The sequence below is a fragment of the Salvelinus namaycush genome, unplaced genomic scaffold (assembly GCF_016432855.1).
Source record: "Salvelinus namaycush isolate Seneca unplaced genomic scaffold, SaNama_1.0 Scaffold108, whole genome shotgun sequence".
In the NCBI taxonomy this organism is placed as follows: domain Eukaryota; kingdom Metazoa; phylum Chordata; class Actinopteri; order Salmoniformes; family Salmonidae; genus Salvelinus; species Salvelinus namaycush.
The window spans coordinates 72,158-88,778 of record NW_024057764.1 but is presented as its reverse complement, the minus strand read 5'-3'; the positions used below and the strand labels follow the sequence as shown (position 1 = coordinate 88,778).

Sequence of the window (16,621 nt, the reverse complement as noted above, 5' to 3'; positions counted from 1 at the left end):
GAGGGGTATGATCCATGGTGAGGCGTACTCTAACATCTGTGCTGCCCAGACCAGACAGAAACAGATGAGGGAGCTGTATGACACATTAAAATCAGATAAAGTCAAATCAGCCTTCTACAGGATCCTCCAGGAGAAAGAGACTTATTTGATCCAGGAGCTAGGTAGGTTGTCTCTCTCTCTCTAACTCTCTCACTCTAACTCTCTCGCTCTCTCTCTCTCATCAGTGTCCTCTAAACCACGTTTGATACCACTGACTGAAGTCTGTTGGAATTACAGTAGAATATATTCTTCTTCCCTTCCAGGTGGGCGTGCCTGTAGAGAGGTGGAGGGCTATGAACAGACTGAGAGCATTGGGCAGAGGAGAGGTATGTCTGTTAATAAGGCTAACCTCACACAATGCATACTGTACACTCACACACACAACTTTAAAGTTGTATTAGTCATATGTAAAGGATACACATGGTATACGACAACAATAAGAAATAATAAAAGATAACAACATAAAGTAAACGACTCAGTGGAATAGAATTAAGCAACAAGGCCCGAGGGGGTGTAGTATAAGGCCAATATACCATGGCTAAGGGCTGTTCTTAGGCACAAAGCAACGTGGTATGCCTGGATACAGCCCTTAGCAGTGATATATTGGCCATATACCACAGACCCCCAATGTGCCTTATTGCTATTATAAACTGGTTACCAACATTAATAGAACAGTAAACAAGTATTTTTGCGTCATATCCGTGGTATGTTTAAGCAATAAGGCACGTGTGTTATATGGCCAATATACCACAGCTAATGGCTGTTCTTAGGCACGATGCAAACGGAGTGCCTGGATACAGCCCTTAGCAGTGATAAATTGGCCATATACCAAAAATCCTGAGGGGCCTTATTGCTATTATAAACTGGTTAACAATGTAATTAGAGCAGTAAAAATAAATGTTTACTTATACCCTTGGTATACGGTCTGATATACCACGGGTGTCAGCCAATTAGCATTCAGGGCTCGAACCACCCAGTTTATATTGTCTGATATACCACAGCTTTTAACCAATCATCATCCAGAACCCAAACCACCCAGTTTATAATAAACATTTAATAACAACTATAATATTATAATACAGGAAGGCACAATTTATAGTACAATATGTACGTGTGTTTTGTAAATTGTGCACAGTATTTAGCAATAATAATTAAGCAGTTGTGATGTGTGTGTAGCGTGATGTGTGAGTGTGAGTGTGTGTGGATAAGTGTGGATAAGTGTATATCTGTGCGTGTGCATGTGTGCTAATCTGTGGAAAGTCAGTGCAGGTGGTCAGCCCAGTTCAAATGTTCAGCAGGCTTGTAGATAGAAACTGTTTCTGAGCCTGTAGGTGTGGGGTCATTGATGATGCTTCTGGACTTCCTCAGACACACTTTCTCTTGTAACTTTACTTATTGAAGTTTTAAAGTGTGGTGTTCTTTCCAGTGGATGACGACACACAAAGAGTTAAAGAGAAACATAAAGCCAGTCTGAAGAAGAAGTTTGGATTCGTGTTTGAAGGCACTGCAGTGGAACAAACTCCCCTCAACAGCATTTACACACAGCTCTACGTCACACAAGGACAGAGTGAAGGGGTTAATAACGAACATGAGATTCGACAGATTGAATATACACCCAGGACAAAAAAAACACAGACACTCCAATCAACTACAATGACATCTTCAAACCCTTATCTGGAGAAGAGAGAGAAAAGGAGAGACCCATCAGAACTGTGCTGACGAAGGGCATCGCTGGCATCGGAAAAACAGTCTCTGTGCAGAAGTTCATACTCGACTGGGTAAAGCCAATCAGGATATTAATTTCATATTTGTGCTCCCACTCCGAGAGCTGAATCTGATTCAAGATGACCAGTACAGCCTTCATGGACTTTTGCGTTACTTCCACCCTGAACTTACAGAGATAGAAGAGGCAAAGATATATGATACCTGCAAAGTCATGTTCATCTTTGACGGTTTGAATGAAAGCAGACTACCATTAGGTTTTCATCAGAACAAGAAGTTGAGTGATCTGAGACATCCGTTGACAGGTTGATGACAAACCACATTGAGGGAAATCTACTCCCAAAAGCTCTCCTCTGGATAACCTCCAGACCAGCAGCAGCCAATCAGGTCCCCCATGAGTACATCAACAAGGTGACAGAAGTACGAGGGTTCAATAACAAACAGAAAGAAGAGTACTTTGAGAAGAATGTTGAGGATGAGAAGCTGGCCAGCATAATCATCTCACACATTAATACATCAAGGAGCCTCCACATCATGTGCCACATTCCAATCTTCTGTTGGATTACTGCCAGGGTTCTTGAGCAAATGTTGAGTGAAGATAAGAGTGGAGAGATCACAACTCTGACTGAGATGTACAATCACTTCCTGCTCATTCAGACACACCTGAAAAGCAATAAGTATGATGGGAAAATGAGACAGATCTGGTCATGATCATAGTACGAAACAAGGAATCCAGTAAAAGGGTTGTATGACTTAATACACATATTTTATTGATACTAGTGGGGGAAAAGTTTATTGTGCATTGATAAGGACACCAAAGATGGCATTAATGATATATAACAAGATAACGAGAGTGTTTCTAAAAGACAATTTCACACAATAGCCTGCTGAATTTGCAAGATAACTTTTCCTTCATTTAGATTTTGGCTGGAATGTGGAGCTAACTGAAGCTGGTTAGCTTTAGAAAACCCAGACTAGATGCAGCTTGCTGTGTAGGATACCAATCTAGTTAAATGTAGCCAACATTAGGGGGTGACGACTGCCCCTTTTCATTGAAGCCATGAAGTTCAAGGCTGACCATGGTACTGCAGGCAATGTTTGCAGAAAACAGGATCCCCCATCATGGTGAATGGGGAAATAGCAATCTTCTTGGTCAATCTTTGTGTAAATAAATAACTTGAAGACAATCATTGTAACTAATTGCTTTTGTTGTTGGTTGATTTTTAGTTGGTTGTTTTTTGGTTCAATGAAAGTCAATGAACTAAGTATACCAGACCCAGCTGCTATTGCGTTGGTGTTTATGGGATACCCACCCAGTTAAGTAGACCGGAACTGACTATGTTTTTCAATGGTACAAGGCCTCGGCGATCTATCTTCATTTATCCAACATCTTTGACTGTGCATGTTGTGTATCCATGAGATAACATTTTAACCCGACTTCCTTGGCTTCAAATGTGCCATTGAGTCTTTACATAGGAATGATTGGTGTCACGTGATCGGTGGCTTTGTCCATGCATATATACCGTCATTGGGCTGAATACAAATCTTACAATTTTGTGTTGTAATTTGAAAAGATTTTATGTTAAAATGTGCCAACTTATAAGTTGGCCATAGGGTGATATTATTATATGTTTTTTGTCCAACTGCAAGTCATTAGTACATTCATTTGTTTTACAGAGAGTTGTTTGAGATCACATGAGCAAAATACATGGAATTAGTTTGTTTTGTTTTTAGAATAGCTTACATGACACATCGAAGTGATTGGTATACATGTTTGAATCCTAAGCAACATTCTCTTTGTTATTTATGCAGAGTGCCTACCACAGGCCCAACAAAACCGTCAAACATATCAAGGGTAAGAAAACAACATATGTTCATTACTTGCTATTTATTTCATATCCGAAATGTTCAAAGAGCATAGGATTATTGCATGATTTTTTTTGTCATTTAGCAGACGCTCTCATCCAGACAGAGTGACTTACAGTATCTACAAGTTCAGACACACCTCAATGATGAACAGTTAAAAGCAGCGGGTAGCCATTCTATCGCCTCTGACCAGAATATTGTCCGTAATTTTCCATTAATTTCTTGACAATTCTACACGTTGTATCGGCTCCAACAGCCACTTCTTCTCAACCCACCATGTGATCACTAACACATTACAGCCCCCTGCTGCTTTTAGCCATTCACTGCAGTGTCTATGTCCCCTTTCATACCTAAAACTTAATAATAAAGCTGTAATTTCCATGTTATACCTAACAAAAGCATAAGATCAGATTAGAATCAGATCTGGGCATGTTGTATCTAGCTTACACCTGGCATTAATATGTTTTGTTTGTGTCATCACTGTGCTCGGATTTTGTTGGAATGTTTTATTAACATTGTATAGTTGCCCCTTCAAATTCAGTGAGGCAGAATGTTGCTAGGCTTTAGCAAACATACTAATTGTGTTTGTGTTCACACCACATAATGGACAGAAATACCTTTTCCGCATTTTGGAATGTGCCATTCAATAGCCTGGATATCAATAAACTGCCAACACACAGGAATGCACACAAACAAACATTGCAGTCCTGCTTAAAGGCACTTTTTACAGCCTTGAAGAGGATTTATCCTTGTTTAAATACCAAGTCTCTCTCTACAGTCAGCTCACTGTGTCTGCCAGATCCCTTCACAGTCTGTCTTAAAGGGAGGTGTGACATTTTGGCTAGCTGTTACTATAGACAGTCAATATGCTTAATCTATAAACAATGTGTCCAGAAACCGTCTTGAACTAACCTCAAACTGCACAAAGAGACGCTGAAAAGTTATCTATGAGTTCATCTGACTCTGGGTAATAGAAAAGGGCTTAGTTGCCAAAATGTCGCAACATCCCTTTAAGACTCATGTATGTTTTCTGGTTCAGTCAAACGTCCGCTCCTGTCAGATCAGGGTTCTACGTCCTCATCCGTGCAATTACCTTTAGTCAAACGTCCGCTCCTGTCAATTCAGGGTTCTACGTCCTCATCCGTGCAATTACCTTTAGTCAAACGTCCGCTCCTGTCAATTCAGGGTTCTACGTCCTCATCCGTGCAATTACCTTTAGTCAAACGTCCGCTCCTGTCAATTCAGGGTTCTACGTCCTCATCCGTGCAATTACCTTCTGCCAAACGTCCCCTCCTGTCAGCTCAGGGTTCTAATGTCCTCATCCGTGCAATTACCTTGAATCAAACGTCCGCTCCTGTCAGATCAGGATTCCGCATCCTCATCCGTTCACTTACCTTCAATCAAACGTCCGCTCCTGTCAGATAGGGATTCTGCGTCCTCATCCGTTCACTTACCTTGAATCAAACGTCCGCTCCTGTCAGATCAGGATTCCGCATCCTCATCCGTTCACTTACCTTCAATCAAACGTCCGCTCCTGTCAGATAGGGATTCTGCGTCCTCATCCGTTCACTTACCTTGAATCAAACGTCCGCTCCTGTCAGATCAGGATTCCGCATCCTCATCCGTTCACTTACTTTGAAAGGTACAAAGTACACATGTTAATAGCATATACTGTATATACTGGACCAGTCACTGATGTTGTATTTCTCTCCTTGTAGTCATGCAGCAGATTATGTCTCAAAAGCCATAAAGAAACACAAAGCAGAACTGAGGGAGAAGTATAAACGTGTTTCTGAGGGTATTGGAAAAGAAAGAGACCCAGAAGTCTTCAACAAGATCTACACAGAGCTCTACATCGCAACTGGAGAGAGTGAAAGACTCAATAGTGAACATGAAGTGTCGCACCTTGAGGATACATCCCAGCTAAAAGCAGACAAAATCAACTGCAATGACATCTTCAAACCCTTACTTGGAAAAGAGAAAGGAGAGGAGAGATCCATCAGAACTGTGTTGACGAAGGGCATCGCTGGCATTGGAAAAACATTCTCTGTGCAGAAGTTCATCCTCGACTGGGCAGAAGGAAAAGCCAATAAGCATATAGATTTCATTTTTGTCCTTCCTTTCAGGGAGCTGAATTTGATCCGAAGACCTTACAGTGTTCATAGTCTTCTGAGTAGCTTCCATCCTGGTCTCAAACTTGATGACCCGCTATATGATAGTCCTACCTATAAAGTAATGATAATCTTTGATGGTCTTGATGAAAGCAGATTTAAATTGGATTTCGAGAATAACGAGACTTTGTTTAAAATAACAGATGAACAATCAGTGAATGTGTTGTTAACAAACATCATCAAGAGAAAGCTGCTTCCTGAAGCTCTCCTCTGGATAACCTCCAGACCAGCAGCAGCCAATCAGATCCCCTGGGAGTACATCGACCAGGTGACAGTAGTACGAGGTTTCACTGATGAACAGAAAGAAGAGTACTTTAAGAAGAAAGTCGAGGAGAAGCTGGCCACAAGAATCATCTCACATGTAACCATGTCAAGGAGTCTCCACCTCATGTGCCAAATCCCCATCTTCTGTTGGATTGCTGCCTTGATTCTTGGAAAGATGCTCAGCGAAAACATCAGTGGAGTCCCTAAAACTCTGACTGCCATGTACACACTCTTCTTAGTCACCTTGACTGACTTGAAGGGCCAGACAAATCACACAAATCCTCAGAAGGTCTTGAAACAAAACAGATTGTTAATTTTAAAACTCGGGCGCCTGGCCTTTAATCATCTGGGGGAGTCTCAAATGTTTTATGAAAACGACCTGGCAGACTGTGGCATCACTGATGAGGAACGGGAAGGATCTCTATACTCTGCAATGTTCACAGAAATCTTAAAAAGAGAGGATGTGTTTTACGGGAAACTGGTGTACTATTTTGTCCACCTAACCATCCAGGAGTTTTTTGCATCTCTTTTTGTGTTTCATTGTTTCATAAGCAATGAAATGAAGGATCTGGAGTCTTTCATCGATGTCAAGTTCAGAGGTCAGCCTAAAGTGCATACTTTCCTAGAAAGAGTGGTGAATAAAGCTTCAAAAAGTGAGAATGGACATCTGGACCTCTTAGTCCGCTTCCTTCATGGCTTCTTATTGGAATCCAATCAACAGCTTCTGGACGGCCTACTGACAAGGTCGAAGGATGCTGAAGAAACTTCCAAATATGTAGAGGAAATAAGGAAATACCTCAAGTACATGGCAACACAGGACATCTCTCCTGAAAGATGCATTAACCTGTTTCACTGTTTGATTGAAATGGGAGACAGGTCATTGAATAAAGACATTCAAGCATACCTCTCACATAAGGCTATGAAGAAAAGTTCAGTTGAACTCACACCAGATCACTGCTCAGCATTGGCCTCTGTGCTTCTAAAGTCAGGGGAGGAACTAGATGTGTTTGACCTGAAGAAATACAAAGCATCATGGGAGAAGCGTAAAAGACTGGTCCCAGCTGTGAGATGCTGCAGAAAGGCTTTGTGAGTATTTTAGTGAAATACATATCAATAGAATGAATTATACTTCCACAATCAAATGTGACATTGGATTTTAGTCTCAAATATTTATTTGTTAGATTAATTCTATTGTTGGGGTTAGTGTTTTTTCATGGTGGTTAATTTATTTTGAATGGCGTGACTGTGAAATCTAATGTTTTTAATGTTTTATTCTATTCAGGATTAAATATTTATTTAGTTGTTTCTCAATTTTTCAGACTTGCTGGCTGTAGACTCACCAATGAGACTTGTGAAACAGTGGCCGTTGCACTAAGATCAGCAAATTCACCCCTGAGAGAACTGGACCTGAGTCACAATGACCTGCAGGATTCAGGAGTGGAGCAGCTCTCTGCTGGACTGAAGGATCCACACTGCGAACTAGAGATACTGAGGTGTGACATTGTTTTTTTGTTCTCACATTTTGAGGCCTAACTTGTTTACTGTCATACAACATGTTGTTTTTGATCATATTACTTATTTAGGTTAAATCAATATATTACAAGGTTTAGATAGCTGGATAGACTAACTTACCTAGCAATCTAAAAAATGTTAGCTGACATGGGCTAATTGAATGATTGACATTGACTGACATAACAAGAGGAAAACTGCTGATGTACAGCCACATTTAGAAATTCCATCTTGTGTATTCTACTGTTCTTACTCTCAAGTTCACGACCCGACTGAGTTCAGTCCACGGGGCCCTAAGTGGCCCCTTACGTCGATTATTGGTAGGACCCTGGTAAACACACATCTTTGAAAAGGAAAGCAGACATCAAGTATCAAGTTTTAATGTCACATGAACAAGTACAGTGAAATGCCTTTCTTGCAAACTCAAAACCCAACAATGCAGTAATCAATGACAATGTAATACTGTATGTATAGGGGTAAGTTGACTAGGCAACCGTTCTAGAAGCATTTCGCTACACTCACAATAACATCTTCTAACCATGTGTATGTGACCAATAACAATTTATTTGATTTAGGGCCTCACCACTAGAGGGCAGCAGTTTGCATGTAAAAACATGGTGGCTTCTCTCTGCAGGCTGTCTGGCTGTCATGTCACACATGGAGGCTGTGCTTCTCTGGCTTCAGCTCTGAGGTCAAAACCCTCCCACCTGAGAGAACTGGACCTGAGCTTCAATCACCCAGGAGACTCTGGAGTGACGCTGCTCTGTGCTAGACTGAAAGATCCACACTGTAGACTGGAGAAACTCAAGTTAGTACAGTTACTTTGCAAATCTAGTTTAAAAAAAATTGTAATCTATCCTATTTGAACCACAAACTGTTGTTTGTTTGTTCTCACATCTCGCCTAATTTGTTTCCTGTCATGCAACATGTTGTTTGTAATGTCATTACTTTTTTTATTCTAAATCAATGTTATTTCACTGAGAGTTCTTGTTAAGTGTTGGCCTCAGCCTTCAGCTCAAACTCCTCTCCCCTGAGAGAGCTGGACATGAGTCACAATGACCTGCAGGATTCAGGAGTGAAGCTGCTCTCTGCTTGACTGGGGAATCCACACTGCACATTTGAAACTAAGTTCAGTATTCTAGTACTCTTCAGGAATGCCAGAGATGCCTGCACACTGTTATATTTGCACCTGTCAAAAGATTTATCACTGTGATGTAGAACTTCCAGATTAAGCCTGTGGCTCTGCTGCCTACTGACACCAATCTCCTATTAGAGAGACAAGGCAACCTCTAGAATGTTCCAAACAGAGGACTTTATTGACATGATGGGAATGATCTAAAACGGACTAGAAACATGGATCAATACAATAAACATGAATGTAATGGATATAATAACAGAAGAAGAGTGTCACTGAATAGAACACTATGAATGGATGACAATGAAAAGGACAATAGCAGTAGGCAGTAACAATAACAGGGAGAGGAGAGAGACTGTAGAAATACACTGCAACAGTGAATGGCAGGTTATTACAGAGTGACTGTATTTACGTAGTGAATGGGGAATGGTATCACACAGTAATACAGCAAGAACAAAGGAAAACAAACAGATAATTGGAAATACTGACTAGTTGTTGCAGAAAATATTTAATAATAACACAACAGTAGTAAGATGGAGAAACTAGGCAACACCAGCTATACTCAACAATGGGGCGGCAGCTAGCCTAGTGGTTAGAGTGTAGGGGCGGCAGCTAGCCTAGTGGTTAGAGTGTAGGGGCGGCAGGTAGCCTAGTGGTTAGAGTGTAGGGGCGGCAGGTAGCCTAGTGGTTAGAGTGTAGGGGCGGCAGGTAGCCTAGTGGTTAGAGTGTAGGGGCGGCAGCTAGCCTAGTGGTTAGAGTGTAGGGGCGGCAGGTAGCCTAGTGGTTAGAGTGTAGGGGCGGCAGCTAGCCTAGTGGTTAGAGTGTAGGGGCGGCAGGTAGCCTAGTGGTTAGAGTGTAGGGGCGGCAGGTAGCCTAGTGGTTAGAGTGTAGGGGCGGCAGGTAGCCTAGTGGTTAGAGTGTAGGGGCGGCAGGTAGCCTAGTGGTTAGAGTGTAGGGGCGGCAGGTAGCCTAGTGGTTAGAGTGTAGGGGCGGCAGGTAGCCTAGTGGTTAGAGTGTAGGGGCGGCAGCTAGCCTAGTGGTTAGAGTGCAGGGGCGGCAGCTAGCCTAGTGGTTAGAGTGTAGGGGCGGCAGGTAGCCTAGTGGTTAGAGTGTAGGGGCGGCAGCTAGCCTAGTGGTTAGAGTGTAGGGGCGGCAGGTAGCCTAGTGGTTAGAGTGTAGGGGCGGCAGGTAGCCTAGTGGTTAGAGTGTAGGGGCGGCAGGTAGCCTAGTGGTTAGAGTGTAGGGGCGGCAGGTAGCCTAGTGGTTAGAGTGTAGGGGCGGCAGGTAGCCTAGTGGTTAGAGTGTAGGGGCGGCAGGTAGCCTAGTGGTTAGAGTGTAGGGGCGGCAGCTAGCCTAGTGGTTAGAGTGTAGGGGCGGCAGGTAGCCTAGTGGTTAGAGTGTAGGGGCGGCAGGTAGCCTAGTGGTTAGAGTGTAGGGGCGGCAGCTAGCCTAGTGGTTAGAGTGTAGGGGCGGCAGGTAGCCTAGTGGTTAGAGTGTAGGGGCGGCAGCTAGCCTAGTGGTTAGAGTGTAGGGGCGGCAGGTAGCCTAGTGGTTAGAGTGTAGGGGCGGCAGGTAGCCTAGTGGTTAGAGTGTAGGGGCGGCAGGTAGCCTAGTGGTTAGAGTGTAGGGGCGGCAGGTAGCCTAGTGGTTAGAGTGTAGGGCCGGCAGGTAGCCTAGTGGTTAGAGTGTAGGGCCGGCAGGTAGCCTAGTGGTTAGAGTGTAGGGGCGGCAGGTAGCCTAGTGGTTAGAGTGTAGGGGCGGCAGGTAGCCTAGTGGTTAGAGTGTAGGGGCGGCAGCTAGCCTAGTGGTTAGAGTGTAGGGGCGGCAGGTAGCCTAGTGGTTAGAGTGTAGGGGCGGCAGGTAGCCTAGTGGTTAGAGTGTAGGGGCGGCAGCTAGCCTAGTGGTTAGAGTGTAGGGGCGGCAGGTAGCCTAGTGGTTAGAGTGTAGGGGCGGCAGCTAGCCTAGTGGTTAGAGTGTAGGGGCGGCAGCTAGCCTAGTGGTTAGAGTGTAGGGGCGGCAGCTAGCCTAGTGGTTAGAGTGTAGGGGCGGCAGCTAGCCTAGTGGTTAGAGTGTAGGGGCGGCAGGTAGCCTAGTGGTTAGAGTGTAGGGGCGGCAGGTAGCCTAGTGGTTAGAGTGTAGGGGCGGCAGGTAGCCTAGTGGTTAGAGTGTAGGGGCGGCAGGTAGCCTAGTGGTTAGAGTGTAGGGGCGGCAGGTAGCCTAGTGGTTAGAGTGTAGGGGCGGCAGGTAGCCTAGTGGTTAGAGTGTAGGGGCGGCAGGTAGCCTAGTGGTTAGAGTGTAGGGGCGGCAGGTAGCCTAGTGGTTAGAGTGTAGGGGCGGCAGGTAGCCTAGTGGTTAGAGTGTAGGGGCGGCAGGTAGCCTAGTGGTTAGAGTGTAGGGGCGGCAGGTAGCCTAGTGGTTAGAGTGTAGGGGCGGCAGGTAGCCTAGTGGTTAGAGTGTAGGGGCGGCAGGTAGCCTAGTGGTTAGAGTGTAGGGGCGGCAGGTAGCCTAGTGGTTAGAGTGTAGGGGCGGCAGCTAGCCTAGTGGTTAGAGTGTAGGGGCGGCAGGTAGCCTAGTGGTTAGAGTGTAGGGGCGGCAGCTAGCCTAGTGGTTAGAGTGTAGGGGCGGCAGGTAGCCTAGTGGTTAGAGTGTAGGGGCGGCAGGTAGCCTAGTGGTTAGAGTGTAGGGGCGGCAGGTAGCCTAGTGGTTAGAGTGTAGGGGCGGCAGGTAGCCTAGTGGTTAGAGTGCAGGGGCGGCAGGTAGCCTAGTGGTTAGAGTGCAGGGGCGGCAGCTAGCCTAGTGGTTAGAGTGCAGGGGCGGCAGGTAGCCTAGTGGTTAGAGTGCAGGGGCGGCAGGTAGCCTAGTGGTTAGAGTGTAGGGGCGGCAGGTAGCCTAGTGGTTAGAGTGTAGGGGCGGCAGGTAGCCTAGTGGTTAGAGTGTAGGGGCGGCAGGTAGCCTAGTGGTTAGAGTGTAGGGGCGGCAGGTATCCTAGTGGTTAGAGTGTTGGACTAGTAACCGGGAGGTTGGCAAGATCGAATCCCCGAGCAGACAAGGTAAAAATCTGTCGTTCTGCCTCTGAACAAGGCAGGTAACCCACTGTTCCTAGGCCGTCATTGTAAATAAGGATTAGTTCTTAACTGACTTGCCTAGTTAAATAAAGGTTAAAAAATAACAGCAATAAGAACAGATAACGAACTTACATTCTTTCACGTTCCCCAAAGCCGTACATCCAACCACAGTAAATATTCTCAGCACTTAAAAGCACATCTTTGAAAAGGAAAGCAGGTATCAGTTCTAGAGGGCATTTCTATTCAGGATTAAATATTTATTTAGTTGTTTCTCAATTTTTCAGACTTGCTGGCTGTAGACTCACCAATGAGACTTGTGAAACAGTGGCCGTTGCACTAAGATCAGCAAATTCACCCCTGAGAGAACTGGACCTGAGTCACAATGACCTGCAGGATTCAGGAGTGGAGCAGCTCTCTGCTGGACTGAAGGATCCACACTGCGAACTAGAGATACTGAGGTGTGACATTGTTTTTTTGTTCTCACATTTTGAGGCCTAACTTGTTTACTGTCATACAACATGTTGTTTTTGATCATATTACTTATTTAGGTTAAATCAATATATTACAAGGTTTAGATAGCTGGATAGACTAACTTACCTAGCAATCTAAAAAATGTTAGCTGACATGGGCTAATTGAATGATTGACATTGACTGACATAACAAGAGGAAAACTGCTGATGTACAGCCACATTTAGAAATTCCATCTTGTGTATTCTACTGTTCTTACTCTCAAGTTCACGACCCGACTGAGTTCAGTCCACGGGGCCCTAAGTGGCCCCTTATGTCGATTATTGGTAGGACCCTGGTAAACACACATCTTTGAAAAGGAAAGCAGACATCAAGTTTCAAGTTTTAATGTCACATGAACAAGTACTGTGAAATGCCTTTCTTGCAAACTCAAAACCCAACAATGCAGTAATCAATGACAATGTAATACTAGAAATAACATGTTAGAACAAGATCACACCAGATATAAGAAGAACACAATAAAGTTAGTAAGCATGATGTACAGTATATCACAAAAGTGAGTACACCCCTCACATTTTTGTAAATATTTGAGTATATCTTTTCATGTGACAACACTGAAGAAAGGACACTTTGCTACAATGTAAAGTAGTGAGTGTACAGATTGTATAACAGTGTAAATTTGCTGTCCCCTCAAAATAACTCAACACACAGCCATTAATGTCTAAACCGCTGGCAACAAAAGTGAGTACACCCCTAAGTGAAAATGTCTAAATTAGGCCCAATTAGCCATTTTCCCTCCCCGGTGTCATGTGACTCGCTAGTGTTACAAGGTCTCAGGTGTGAATGGGGAGCAGGTGTGTTAAATTTGGTGTCATCGCTCTCACACTCCCTCATACTGACTGGTCACTGGAAGTTCAACATGGCACCTCATGGCAAAGAAATCTCTGAGGATCTGAAAAAAAGAATTGTTGCTCTACATAAAGATAGCCTGGGCTATAAGAAGATTGCCAAGACCCTGAAACTGAGCTGCAGCACGGTGGCCAAGACCATACAGCGGTTTAACTGGACAGGTTCCACTCAGAACAGGCCTCGCCATGGTCGACCAAAGAAGTTGAGTGCACATGCTCAGCATCATATCCAGAGGTTGTCTTTGGGAAATAGACGTATGAGTGCTGCCAGCATTGCTGCAGAGGTTGAAGGGGTGGGGGGTCAGCCTCTCAGTGCTCAGACCAGACACCGTACACTGCATCAAATTGGTCTGCATGGCTGTCGTCCCAGAAGGAAGCCTCTTCTAAAGATGATGCACAAGAAAGCCCGCAAACAGTTTGCTGAAGACAAGCAGACTAAGGACATGGCTTACTGGAACCATGTCCTGTGGTCTGATGAGACCAAGATAAACTTATTTGGTTCAGATGGTGTCAAGCGTGTGTGGCGGCAACCAGGTGAGGAGTACAAAGACAAGTGTGTCTTGCCTACAGTCAAGCATGGTGGTGGGAGTGTCATGGTCTGGGGCTGCATGAGTGCTGCCGGCACTGGGGAGCTACAGTTCATTGAGGGAACCATGAATGCCAACATGTACTGTGACATACTGAAGCAGAGCATGATCCCCTCCCTTCGGAGACTGGGCCGCAGGGCAGTATTCCAACATGAAAACGACCCCAAACACACCTCCAAGACGACCACTGCCTTGCTAAAGAAGCTGAGGGTAAAGGTGATGGACTGGCCAAGCATGTCTCCAGACCTAAACCCTATTGAGCATCTGTGAGGCATCCTCAAACGGAAGGTGGAGGAGTGCAAGGTCTCTAACATCCACCAGCTCCGTGATGTCGTCATGGAGGAGTGGAAGAGGACTCCAGTGGCAACCTGTGAAGCTCTGGTGAACTCCATGCCCAAGAGGGTTAAGGCAGTGCTGGAAAATGATGGTGGCCACACAAAATATTGACACTTTGGGCCCAATTTGGACATTTTCACTTAGGCGTGTACTCACTTTTGTTGCCAGCGGTTTAGACATTAATGGCTGTGTGTTGAGTTATTTTGAGGGGACAGCAAATTTACACTGTTATACAAGCTGTACACTCACTACTTTACATTGTAGCAAAGTGTCATTTCTTCAGTGTTGTCACATGAAAAGATATACCGGTACTCAAATATTTACAAAAATGTGAGGGGTGTACTCACTTTTGTGATATACTGTATATACAGGGTCAGTTCCAGTACCATATTTACAATGTGCAGGGATACTGGAGTGATGGAGGTAGATACTACGTATAGGGGTAAGTTGACTAGGCAACAGTTCTATGGCCTCACCACTAGAGGGCAGCAGTTTGTATGTAAAAACATGGTGGCTTCTCTCTGCAGGCTGTCTGGCTGTCATGTCACACATGGAGGCTGTGCTTTCCTGGCTTCAGCTCTGAGGTCAAACCCCTCCCACCTGAGAGAACTGGACCTGAGCTTCAATCACCCAGGAGACTCTGGAGTGAAGCTGCTCTGTGCTAGACTGGTGGATCCACACTGTAGACTGGAGAAACTCAAGTTAGTACAGTTGCTGTAAAACTCTTGTTTTTATTTTTGTAGTCTATCCTATTTGAACCTGACCAGAAACAGAATTCCAAACGGTTTTGTAACTGATGCTGTAAATGATTGTCTTGTTGGTCTGAGAACAGTCAGGTCCTGATTTCATACAGGCTGGACTAGACTACACTTCATACAGGCTAGACTAGACTACACTTCATACAGGCTGGACTAGACTAGACTTCATACAGGCTGGACTAGACTACACTTCATACAGGCTAGACTAGACTACACTTCATACAGGCTGGACTAGACTAGACTTCATACAGGCTGGACTAGACTACACTTCATACAGGCTGGACTAGACTACACTTCATACAGGCTGGACTAGACTACACTTCATACAGGCTGGACTAGACTACACTCCATACAGGCTGGACTAGACTACACTTCATACAGGCTGGACTAGACTAGACTTCATACAGGCTGGACTAGACTACACTTCATACAGGCTGGACTAGACTACACTCCATACAGGCTGGACTAGACTACACTTCATACAGGCCGGACTAGACTACACTTCATACAGGCTGGACTAACTAGACTTCATACAGGCTGGACTAGACTACACTTCATACAGGCTGGACTAGACTACACTCCATACAGGCTGGACTAGACTACACTTCATACAGGCCGGACTAGACTACACTTCATACAGGCTGGACTAGACTAGACTTCATACAGGCTGGACTAGACTACACTTCACTTTGTGTCACTCACTCTCTGTTTTTCTGTCTCTCCCACAGTGTGGACCATAATGAAGAGTTCTGGGTTAAACCACAGCTGCTGAAGAAATGTAGGTTTCTCACACACACACATGAACGAGGATGACTAACAGAGATACAGGTCATGATGTCATACAAACAGCTTGTTTCTCTGTCCTGTTCAGGATTCAACGCACGTACACACAAACACACACAGCCAGACAGCCAGGCACACACACATACATACAGACACACAAAGTTCTGATCCAGCCCATTCTCTCTCCTCTAACTTGTCCTCTTGTCTGCAGATGCCCGTGATCTCACACTGGACCCAAACACAGCACACAGAAACCTCTCTCTGTCTGAGGGGAACAGAAGGGTGAAGAGGGTTAAAGAGAAGCAGCCGTATCCTGATCACCCAGAGAGATTTGAGTTGCATCCCCAGGTGCTGTGTAGAGAGGGTCTGACTGGACGCTGTTACTGGGAGGTAGAGTGCAGTGGGTGGGCTGCCATAGGAGTTACGTATAAAGGCATCAGCAGAAAAGGAAGAAGTCCTGCCTGTGGGCTTGGAGTCAATGACAAGTCCTGGTGTCTGGACTACTCTGGAGATCGTTACACTGCAGGCCACAATAGGGAAGTGACTCATATACCTGCTCTGCCCGTCAACCCTCCTCAACCCCAGAGAGACCTGTCCTCCTGCCGCCCACACCCCAGAGTAGGAGTGTTTCTTGACTGGCCGGCCGGCACTCTGTCCTTCTACATGGTCTACTCTGACACAATGACCCACCTGCACACATTCCAGACCACATTCACTGAGCCCCTCTATTTAGGGTTTGGGGTTTGGAATAAGGGCTCCTCAGTGTCCCTGAGCCAGGTAGAGTAACCTCCTGTGTCCTGGAGGAACATCTGGGTCTCCATGGAAACACAGTTACACTGTTCTAACCCAACCATGATCATCACTACAGATATGGACATTGTAACACATCTCGCCATGCTTCGGCCACACATAAGACATGGAAAAATGTGTAGATTTCAGGAAATTAACATTTAAACTGCAAAATAAATTATTATAAAATGTATATAATTGCCACCTATGAAATTTGTGGG

The 16,621-nt window shown here is 44.8% G+C and overlaps 1 pseudogene; it reads left to right on the top strand.

Moving 5' to 3' along the window:
- The first annotated feature begins 1,219 nt into the window (after positions 1 to 1,219).
- On the top strand, positions 1,220 to 16,397 carry LOC120035650 (annotated as a pseudogene).
- The last annotated feature ends 224 nt before the right edge of the window (positions 16,398 to 16,621 follow it).